A 10,500-nucleotide genomic window follows, 5' to 3' on the forward strand; every position below is an offset into this window, starting at 1 on the left:
TTTGTTTATAAACAAAGTAAGCCTCCGCATCCAAAGAGCATGCATTTGATGAATTTAATTACTAGAAAATTTGGCATGGGATTAAGCACTCATGACTTAGTTGTCCAATTTCATGTTACGACGACATGCCTTTTCGTTAGAGATTTCTGGAATTTCTATGCCTTGGAAAACATATGCATTGTGAAACGTTTAGAAAGCGATCATTTAAACATATGCACTGTTAATAATTTTCCTTGTGTGGTGAAGCCTGCTCATCTAGCATCTCCAGGTAGCATGCTACTTTCCTCAAGCATGCTGTGACATGATAGGGTCCTTACATTTTCTACTCTAGCTTTCTCTCCACTGGATTTTTAGTGTCTAACCTGATAGAGTTTCTGTGAAATTAGGTCAGGTTGGTATTCATGGAAAATTATTAGGTATTCCCAGAGTATCATAAATGCGTACTTTCTCCTCTCACATGAATGGTGGGTCAACCCACCATTCATGTGGGAGAAGGGACTATGCATTTATCGTACTCCGGGAGTACACAATAATTTTCCAATATTCATATGTTTGGAGGCTGGTCAATTGGATCTTGATCGAGATCACCACTTCTAAAAATGGATTTTATTAATCATTAATAATAAACAATTTTAGGAAACTCTCTTGTGGATGATTAATAAATTCCCTGAAAATGGTTTTTTCAAATTTTCATAATTTTTTTTCTAAAATTAATAATTAATAAATACTCTAAAGACACTTATTATCGGATCCCCTAAAAATTAGTTTGAATGAAAACTCTATTGTGGGCTTCCTATCAATAGTCTGGTATTCCCATAAGAGACTAGAGAGTAATTCTAGACTACACCACTAAAATGATTATGTTATTACATGGTTTAATTGATAAAAATTAAAAGTTTATGTTTAGTTCAAAAATTGGGTCAAATGTTTCGAGTTTATTGTAATTTCACTTAATAATATTTAAATAAATATTTCCATTAATGAATTATTTTGATTTGAATTTGAAAATAAGAATTTATAAAAGAATTAGAATCATTTTTATTTTGAGTTCGAATTTGGTAAGGATAAAGTGTAAAACTTATGTTTTATAATATCTACTTAAAGATTATGATATCAATTTTTTACCTAAAACTCAATACATCTTATCACATATTTTTACATATTTTTTTTGGCATAATTATTTAATTTTGACCAATTATAAATAGTAAAAAAAATAATAAATTCAAGTAAAGTGACATAAAGATGCTGTCTGGGGTTGGTGTCTGCGTTTTTTCAGTTTGCGTTTTCAGTTTTTTTTTTGCACGTAAACAGTAACATCACAGGAATTCACTGTGCAGAGACAAAAATTACTGTTCATGTACTGTTTATCATTGTTCACAATACTGTTCACGTACTAAAAAAATATTAAAAATAAATTTTACGATACTATTCACATATTTAAAAATTATTTTATAACAATATTTTCAATTTTTAATTTTTAATTTCAGTAAGTATAAATTTAATCTAAATGGATCCAAAATAGCCTGTCTATCATGTAACTGAGTTTGGTAGATGGTAAAAGCTGTGGTGGCATAACAACTCAAAAAATAAGGTCATGCATGTGGGAGTAGTGGATCCTGTTTCTGTTCTCGTCCCAAGGAGACTAGAAGCAGCAGTTAGGACACGAAGGCTGTGATGCAAAGCAAATCCACAATGACGGATTTTGCTGGCCAGCTTTAAGTTGAAGGTGACAACATATAAATCATTCTTGTCTTCAGGTAAAAAGACAATGGCAATGCTCCGTTTAAGGCAGGGCAAGTTGATGAGATTCTTGTAAGTTTGTGACAACGATGTCATCTCTAATGACGTAATATTTTCTGCTTTTATATTTGATAGAGAGACATTGATCCGCAAAGCGGATCAACGTTTGCGTTTCTTTATCCAGCCGCATGTTTTGACATTACAACGTTAGGTAGTGTATTCTATACTGTTTATGCGTCCTACGAATTTTACTTTTTAATAATTTTTTATTAAAAATAGATCTTATAATATTATTTATTGGTTTAAAAATTATTTTATTATAATTTTTTTAATTTTTAATTTTAATAAAATAAGTTTTATCTAAACAGATCTTAAGAGTGAGTGTTTGGATATACCGGCGTGACAACGTCTACATTCAAACTGACATTTGACATTTTGCATGAGTTTTATGTATTATTTATAGGACTTATTAATTATTTTGTTTAGTAATGTTTTTTAAATTAAATTATATTATTTATATATTTAAAAATTATTTTATTATAATATTTTTAATTTTTAATTTTTATTAATAAGCTGTATTTATACACACTAAGGGTGCGTTTGAATCGACTTCAAACGAATTTCGGAAATCAATTTCCGGAAAATTCTGCGTTTGGCTGTCACGGAAAACATTATTTTCTGGAAATTGATTTCCTGTTGACCGAAATTTTCAGCCTTGACCACAAAAATGAATTTCTGCCTTTATTTTCACTTCAAAGCATTTCCGGAAAAAGAGAGAGAGAGAGAGAGAGAGAGCGCGCACGCGCGAGAGGGGAGAAGAACATTCCAGTCAGTCTGATGATCGCCGGCGGACTCCGAGCTCCAGGCGGCGCCGATCTCGCGAGCTCCAGTCCGACGCCGCGAAGATCGCGATCGACGGCGCGATCTCACCTTCGCGAGATCGCGCCGTCGCGAGATCGCGCAGTTGATCGCAATCTCGCCTTCGACCGAGATCGCGATCGACGGCGCGATCTCGCGAAGCGTCGATCGCGATCTCGCGACGCGTCGATCGCGATCTTGCTCGCGCCGTTGATCGCGATCGACGGCGCGATCTCGCGAAGCGTCGATCGCGAGATCACGCTGTCGCTGTTGATCGCGAGATCACGCCGTCGCTGTTGATCGCGAGATCGTGCCGGCGAGATCGCGATCGTTGATGATTTTTTCTGGATTTGTGTTTTCCTTCTTCTTTTCCAAACACCAGAAAATATTTTCTGGAAAATTTTTTGAAATGCAACCAAACACATGGAAACATTTTCCTTTTCCGGAAATTAGCATTTCCGGAAAATATGTATTTTCCGGAAAACGTTTTACAGCAACCAAACACAGCCTAAGAAGAGAGTTTTAGTTATAAATTGAGGGGAGAGTAGGGAAGTGTGTCAAAGATTCGTTGCCTTGTTTCGTTGTTTATCACCTCTGTTGATTCTGCTGTTTCTTGGAGTTAGAAAGTATTTCAAATAACATTTGCAGGTTATTTGCTCCATCCTGTCACTTTGTTTTTTTTTTTTTGGGCAAGATAAAGTTAGCAAAATATTGATAATTTAGTAATTTAATTAAGTTCACATTTTGTAATGAGTACTACTGAATTTTTTTTAATTAAAAAATTTACCTTGCATGTTTGGTTTCCAATGTTTTTATAATCAAGTAATTTCCTTTAACAAGTTCTTTCTTTTATTAATGGAAAGTAGACGCTCAGGTATCAGAAAAAGTTCAGTAACTTCATTTATTTAGTAAAATTTAAGCACATATGTAATTAATGTCAAGTAAAATTTCACAGCATGTTGAAAAGAGGGTCAGAAATGATAGACACTTTTTATGGAGCACTTTCTTTTACATCATTCAAGATTGGGCCTTTAGCTTTTTCTTTATTAATTTAGAGTAAAGTATTATTTTTACCTTTAAAATTCATTTCTCATCCTTAAATTATTAAAAAGTTTATTATTCATCTTTAAATTATTAAAAATATTTTATTTATGTCTTTAAATTTTACTATAAATTTATTTTTTTATTCTTAAATTATTATAAAAAATTATTTTTCAATTGGTATCTCTATTTTTATCTATAAACTATTGAAATAAAAAAGTCTTTATAAAGTTTAGGTATTAAAAAAAAAAAAAAAAAAAAACTTTTATAGTTTAGCAACAAAAAATCAAAACGATCAAAACAATATATTACCCTTGTTTTTATATAAACAAGATTGGTTAAAAAAAAAAGTTTTACTAATGTATACCCTAAAGGCATATATTAAGTTACTAACCGAATCTTTCGAAGAATAGAGAGTTACATTTTCTTGTGTATTTCTCACACACACACACACACATATATATATATATATATATAAAATATACACTTATGTTACCATAGAATAAACAAAGGAAAAAGAGTCTAGATAAAGAATTATATAGAAAATCCAAATATGATTTAATTAAAAATAAAAAATAAAAATATTCTTGGCGTGGTGTAAAAATATTTTCTAGAAAACGTTTTCAAAGTTTTTTTTTTGGGATGTTTAGTGTTACTTTAAGATCGATCTTTGTCAAACCGTAAATATTTCTGGTTGTTTACGAGTATAAAATGTTAGCATTTTCCACAATGACCCCCTCCACGACACCCACCTGCCCGCCCGACCGCCCACCATGCAATCCCTCTGCACTCTTGCCAGACAGCGAATTTGCCAATGTCTTTGCTTTTTTGACAAGCCCCCCTATGCTATTGAGTTATTTCATTATTTTTAAATAATAATAATAATAATTTGGTTGAGTTTTATTTGAAATATGCTAGAAATGAACTAACAATCTGTCTGAATTGAAAGAACTCAATAAAATTTGGTTATATTTTATATGCAATACTGAAATAGGTGCTATGTGTTTTATTTATTTATTTATGGATTTTAAATTTGATTTGTTGTGATATTGATTTCCTTTTTGCTGTAGTTTTTCTTACAAGCCAAAATTCGAAAGAGATTTTCTAGAGCATTCTCAAATGCAACCTGTGAGGTAGAATTTAGTCAATCATTTTATTGGCTTTATTCCGTGTTAATTTGCTTGTAATTCAACATTTAGAAATCTTGTATTTAGGTGAGAATCATGTAAGGGTAGTGTGTAAGAAAGTGTGAAGAAAAATTCAAGAGTGTGCACTCAAGCAAGACCTTGCCACTAGATCTCACAACTGGCTTGTGACTGAAGAGTTGCCAAAAGAGGCACATGTGTGAAGCATGCAGGGGAGCTGAAGAACCACGCCAGCTGGAGCACTACAAGACAAAACTTCCAGTTTGACTAGGCAATTAGCTCGCAACTCATTCCAGTCGTGAGTCCGAGTCGCCAAACAACTCTATTTGTTACAAACTTGACCTTTCGCAATCCAAACACACACCGGTATAAATACCCTTATACCCACGTATTGTAGAGAGCATCCATAGAGAATTTTGAGAGAGAAACCCTAAAAAAAACAAGATTGACTAATCCACAATTTTCATCCTTTGATTCTCCAAATTCCTCTACTCTCACCCTCTCTATTGATACATCTTTGAGAGGTACATTAACCAAATCCTTATCTCACCATACCCATATTTGTGAGAAGGTTTTTTGGTGCTTAAGAAACAGTTAAGAAGGGACCAATTCAATTTGGTTGATGCAATGGGCTATTGAGGAATCCGGTAAGATAGAGAAGACAAATGTTCGGCGTAACCTCGTTGGAGTAAGAAGTTTGGAGGGCTTAGGTACACTGGGTAGATTAGGCTTAAAAGGTCTCCTGCTGTTCATATATCCCAACTTTATTCTCTAGTGGATTATTGACCGCTTGAAGGGTGGCGAAGAGGTTTTACGTCGAGAACTTCAGTTTCCTTTTTGATAACAAATCGATGTGTTATCTTTGTATTTGCATATCTTTTTCCTTAATCTTTGCCTTTTAATTATTGCTGTGATTGTGATTAATTATGATTTAGATTATTTTATCAATTCTATTTTAGCTTATATTCATATTCTGCACATACATTGTTTGATAATAAAATTGAATTGGTAATTTATAATTTGAAGGTCTAAATGTTCATAAGTGTTTTACACACTATTTGAATTTTCACATTCGAATATTGAAAATAATTAATTTTATTTGAAAATATTTTTAGAGATAAAATTTATGTAACATACTGAAAGTAAGGAAAAAATTTACCATGCATTGGGTGCATGGGGCGGCATATGAGGTCTAGCCCCATGTGAGAGGTAGGATATATCATATGCACCCTATGCATGTAATAGTAATACCTCCTTCAATAGCAAGACTATGGACCATGGTCTCCCTGAATTTTTAAATACTGGAAGCCTGGTAGGTAGGACCGTATGAAGAAGAGTCCAATTCAGAACCCATTAGTGACAAGGTGGACACTAACGTAAAATAATGGAAAGACAACTATCATTTTCACATAATTTTCTTTTCAACATTTAATATATTTTCTTTAATAGAGATAATCGAATTTAAATAATTCGTTATTTTTATATTCCCAATGTTTTTCAAATCAATTGTGGATATGAAATTTTATAATTGTTTTGTAGAACGTTTGTCAACGTTGAGATAAGCTTTGCTAGAGTTATTTTACCTATTCACTTGGAAATATGTTTTGTGGGTTAGATTGACTGAATTCTATGTCTAGTAATAATTGTTTTACTTGTCCGTCACTAGGGAAAGGAATACCAATGGATCCCTCTGATGCAAATCATGTTTCCAAGAAAGAATTTAAAAGTAAAGAGTTGGTCATTGACATTCCACCAGACCTGGAGCCTGCTGAGTGGCCTGAGTGCTGCATCTACAGGGTCCAAAGAAACTGCGCAGAGTAAACAAATATGCCTATACTCCTAAGCTAATTTCCATAGGCCCTTTTCATCACGGCAATGAAGATTTGAGGGAAATGGAGAAGCAAAAATTGAGATATTTTAGGGATTTCTGTTCTAAAAATAGCGGGAGCCAGGAGGAACTTGCAAGCATTGTTGAAGGGAAGGAATTACAAATCCGCCATAGTTATGCAGAGGCCCCTAAACAAGGCAAGAATCAGTTTGTAAAAATGATTCTATTGGATGCGATCTTTATAATTGAGCTTGTAGTGAGGAATTATGAAACGCCAGAAGAAGAACAAGATAATCATATATTAGGCAAACCATGGCTGAGAAATGCTATAGAGCTAGACTTGATATTGCTTGAGAATCAGCTTCCGTTTTTTATTCTCGACGATTTATATAAATTCGTCTTCAATGATTCTTCAAGTTGCAACCATCACAAAGAAGAGCAGCAAAAACAAAATGAAATCCCGAACAAATCATATGTTCCCTTTCTTAAGCTTTGCCGCATCTACTTCTCTTGTTATGAGAAGAAGCAGTTAAAGTCCAACAGAACTAGGGAAGTGAAACATTTCACTGATTTGGTAAGAAATTTTCATATTGCAGATAACTTGGACCCTACAGGAAAGATTAGACATCTATATTGCGCAACAAAGCTTGATGAAGCAGGAGTGAAATTCAAAGCTGTTCAAGAAAGAAGCTTGCTTGACATAAAATTCAGAAAGGATAGGTGCTTGGAACGCTGCCCATTTTGTAATTGCTCATGGCTTTTGAATTGCTTACCATGTATGAAATGCGTACCATGCTTTGAGCAAATGCAACCTTTCTTGGAACTCCCTGTCTTTGAAGTAGGAGATGCAACTGAATGTGTTTTCAGAAACCTCATGGCCTTGGAGCAGTGTCATTATCCCAAGCAAGCTTACATCAGCAGTTACATTCTGCTATTGGATTATCTTATCAACACTGAGAAAGATGTGGATTTGCTGGTTGAGAAAAAGGCTATTGTTAACCGGCTTGGCAGTGATGAAGCAGTGGCGAAATTGGTTAACAAACTTGGTCATCAAATTGTGGAATGTAAATCTTGTTACTTTGATCTCAGTAAAGAGCTTAATGGGCACTATGAAAACTTCTGGAATCGAAATATGGCATCCTTGACAACAGTATATTTCCGCGATATTTGGAGAGGCACTGCAACAGTAGTCGGACTTATAGTCCTTTTTTTAACCGTCTGGAACATTTTCCTCAGGCATTACGTCAAGTTCAAGTAGATTCAAAAGCTTCTCTCACTCTTGTATTACACATTGAAGTTTGCTTTGCTTTGAATTGCTACGAATTGGGTTTTAATTTATCTACTTTAGCTTGTGATATCTTCTGCTACTATTTATCCTCAACTCATCTGTATGAGGAGTTGCCTCTAGGATTAACTTGATTTGGTGGTAGTAGTAGTAGTATGTACTATTAACTATTAAGCAAAAATTAACGTTATGAATTTAAGATTGGTGCCCTCCACTTGAACACTACGACATGAGCAACTTGAGTGTTTGTTTGTTTTGGAATAGCTTATCTAGCAATTATATTTTACTAAAAATGTGTTAAAATATATTTGTATATTGCAAAAATTTGAAAGAGTGAAAAGATACTGAAAAAGGTAAAAATTTAAAAAGCTAAAAGGTAAAGCTAATGCCTGGTATATTAATATTGAAAAGAAGCAATTAAGAGCTTATACCTGAACTACAGAATGCTTGTTTCTTTGGATAGAGGCTGGTACAGCTAGATCATCAAAGCTTTTGTGCCAATCATGTAAATTATAATAGATGTTGAAGTACAAATATAATCCAAATTAGTTTTTAATTGTTATCTAATTTTGTATAATGTTTTCAATTTAATTATCTTAATTTTGATATTAAATGACCTACACTTCGCCTAATGGATTCTTGTTGCTCAAAGGCCCAGCCACTAGACCACCAATCTCAATATGCTTTATAGTCCTTAAAATTCAAATACACAAATAAAAAGTTAAAAAAGAAAAAGAAAAAATGATGTCTCAAGTGGTATGGTAGCGACCTCAAATCTTAGCATCCTTCATATTGTCTTCTCTTTAATCTATAACCACAAGTCGAATGCTTTTGTTTATAAACAAAGTAAGCCTCCGCATCCAAAGAGCATGCATTTGATGAATTTAATTACTAGAAAATTTGGCATGGGATTAAGCACTCATGACTTAGTTGTCCAATTTCATGTTACGACGACATGCCTTTTCGTTAGAGATTTCTGGAATTTCTATGCCTTGGAAAACATATGCATTGTGAAACGTTTAGAAAGCGATCATTTAAACATATGCACTGTTAATAATTTTCCTTGTGTGGTGAAGCCTGCTCATCTAGCATCTCCAGGTAGCATGCTACTTTCCTCAAGCATGCTGTGACATGATAGGGTCCTTACATTTTCTACTCTAGCTTTCTCTCCACTGGATTTTTAGTGTCTAACCTGATAGAGTTTCTGTGAAATTAGGTCAGGTTGGTATTCATGGAAAATTATTAGGTATTCCCAGAGTATCATAAATGCGTACTTTCTCCTCTCACATGAATGGTGGGTCAACCCACCATTCATGTGGGAGAAGGGACTATGCATTTATCGTACTCCGGGAGTACACAATAATTTTCCAATATTCATATGTTTGGAGGCTGGTCAATTGGATCTTGATCGAGATCACCACTTCTAAAAATGGATTTTATTAATCATTAATAATAAACAATTTTAGGAAACTCTCTTGTGGATGATTAATAAATTCCCTGAAAATGGTTTTTTCAAATTTTCATAATTTTTTTTCTAAAATTAATAATTAATAAATACTCTAAAGACACTTATTATCGGATCCCCTAAAAATTAGTTTGAATGAAAACTCTATTGTGGGCTTCCTATCAATAGTCTGGTATTCCCATAAGAGACTAGAGAGTAATTCTAGACTACACCACTAAAATGATTATGTTATTACATGGTTTAATTGATAAAAATTAAAAGTTTATGTTTAGTTCAAAAATTGGGTCAAATGTTTCGAGTTTATTGTAATTTCACTTAATAATATTTAAATAAATATTTCCATTAATGAATTATTTTGATTTGAATTTGAAAATAAGAATTTATAAAAGAATTAGAATCATTTTTATTTTGAGTTCGAATTTGGTAAGGATAAAGTGTAAAACTTATGTTTTATAATATCTACTTAAAGATTATTATATCAATTTTTTACCTAAAACTCAATACATCTTATCACATATTTTTACATATTTTTTTTGGCATAATTATTTAATTTTGACCAATTATAAATAGTAAAAAAAATAATAAATTCAAGTAAAGTGACATAAAGATGCCGTCTAGGGTTGGTGTCTGCGTTTTTTCAGTTTGCGTTTTCAGTTTTTTTTTTGCACGTAAACAGTAACATCACAGGGATTCACTGTGCAGAGACAAAAATTATTGTTCATGTACTGTTTATCATTGTTCACAATACTGTTCACGTACTAAAAAAATATTAAAAATAAATTTTACGATACTATTCACATATTTAAAAATTATTTTATAACAATATTTTTAATTTTTAATTTTTAATTTCAGTAAGTATAAATTTAATCTAAATGGATCCAAAATAGCCTGTCTATCATGTAACTGAGTTTGGTAGATGGTAAAAGCTGTGGTGGCATAACAACTCAAAAAATAAGGTCATGCATGTGGGAGTAGTGGATCCTGTTTCTGTTCTCGTCCCAAGGAGACTAGAAGTAGCAGTTAGGACACGAAGGCTGTGATGCAAAGCGAATCCACAATGACGGATTTTGCTGGCCAGCTTTAAGTTGAAGGTGGCAACATATATAAATCATTCTTGTCTTCAGGTAAAAAGACAATG

At 33.0% G+C, this 10,500-nt stretch overlaps 1 pseudogene across 1 annotated transcript; it reads left to right on the top strand.

Annotated features, from left to right (window-relative positions):
- The first annotated feature begins 6,464 nt into the window (after positions 1–6,464).
- On the top strand, positions 6,465–8,122 carry LOC115985058 (annotated as a pseudogene). Its single transcript, XR_004090563.1, has one exon. The product of XR_004090563.1 is annotated as a UPF0481 protein At3g47200-like (transcript).
- The last annotated feature ends 2,378 nt before the right edge of the window (positions 8,123–10,500 follow it).

Source organism: Quercus lobata, chromosome 4, assembly GCF_001633185.2.
Source record: "Quercus lobata isolate SW786 chromosome 4, ValleyOak3.0 Primary Assembly, whole genome shotgun sequence".
NCBI lineage: Eukaryota > Viridiplantae > Streptophyta > Magnoliopsida > Fagales > Fagaceae > Quercus > Quercus lobata.